The sequence below is a fragment of the Rhea pennata genome, chromosome Z, assembly GCF_028389875.1.
Source record: "Rhea pennata isolate bPtePen1 chromosome Z, bPtePen1.pri, whole genome shotgun sequence".
In the NCBI taxonomy this organism is placed as follows: Eukaryota; Metazoa; Chordata; class Aves; order Rheiformes; family Rheidae; genus Rhea; species Rhea pennata.
Window position 1 is genome coordinate 46,619,758 of NC_084702.1, and position 1,312 is coordinate 46,621,069.

Below are 1,312 nucleotides of genomic sequence, written 5' to 3' on the forward strand. Positions count from 1 at the left end.
TTCCCTAAATCATTACAAATTCCAAATAATTATATCTGAAGAGTTAGGATCCAGTTATTCGTTAACCTTGGCATTAAAGAGAGAATACATTCAGGAAAGAGATATTTCATTATCAGCTTTTAATGGAGAAAAAAAATGCTTGAAGTGCTGCATTCTCTGTTTTTGGTGCTTTAAAACTGTATTCTTCCATTTGAAGGCATTGTATTGGGACAACCTCTAACCAGGAACTGAAGAGGGAGAGATGCTCAAGTGTATATCCATAGCTAGCAGACCCCTTGAAATGGAACAGTTTACACTGTGGGTCCTCCACTATTCTGTCGAATTCAGGTCAAGTTTTTAATGTAAAAATTTCCATTTTATCTAGTGTGTTACTATAGAATCTTTGATAAACTTCCTCACTCTGTCTCAATTAAATGAGTCCATTATAAGATGGATGATATTTACACTTAGACAAGAATATGACAAGACTACTAGAACAAACGAATAAGAAATTATCTGAAAAGGACAGTATGCCAAATTATTGCAGTCTGCAACTATTTATGTCTTGAAATAATGTTACCGTTGTGAAATCCAACATCATAGCCTCAAAAGATCACAGTCTGCTCTTCTTCAGTTCTAAATTCTATATAAGTTCCATAATCTTGACTGCAGGTGGAAAAAAAAATAAAACCCCCCAAAACTAGTTGCTCTGCCATAGCTTAAGAGATGATGGGAGAATGTGTCAAGTTTAAAGAGTCTGTGTTATTTTAAACTGCAGTCTTGAAAACAAGGAAGCAGTATGTATCTTAAAGCATCAATTTACTTGTAAATTATCCAATTTACTTTTGAATATTCCATCTGCAATTCCACTCTTGTAATTTAGTGAAAATTTATTCTTAATACATAATAGGATGATCAAAATGTTATTTAAGCATAAAACTCAGCTCAGACCTTACTACTAGAACCACAAGCAATGCTTCCATAATTAAAAAAATACCTTGGAATTATTATTTTAATTTTGCTTATTAACAATGAGTCAAGTTCTTTTTTAGTTCATAACCTAAAGGCTTAATATATGGGTTTGTAGTGTAATAACATACAGAATAAACAGGTGGACTAAGTGCTTACCATTAGCAAAAGAAGTGCTTTCAATCAGTGCACAGTAAATATTCAAAACTGAGGCAAGAATGTTTTTAGATGTCAGAATATTTTCAAAATGTCTTACATGAACGTAACAGTAACTTCACGTTTGCATGTGAATCACTCAAAAGTTAGGGCACTCCCAAATCAAGTTTGCTTGCAGAATCTTAATTCAGACCCTTGTATGCCATCC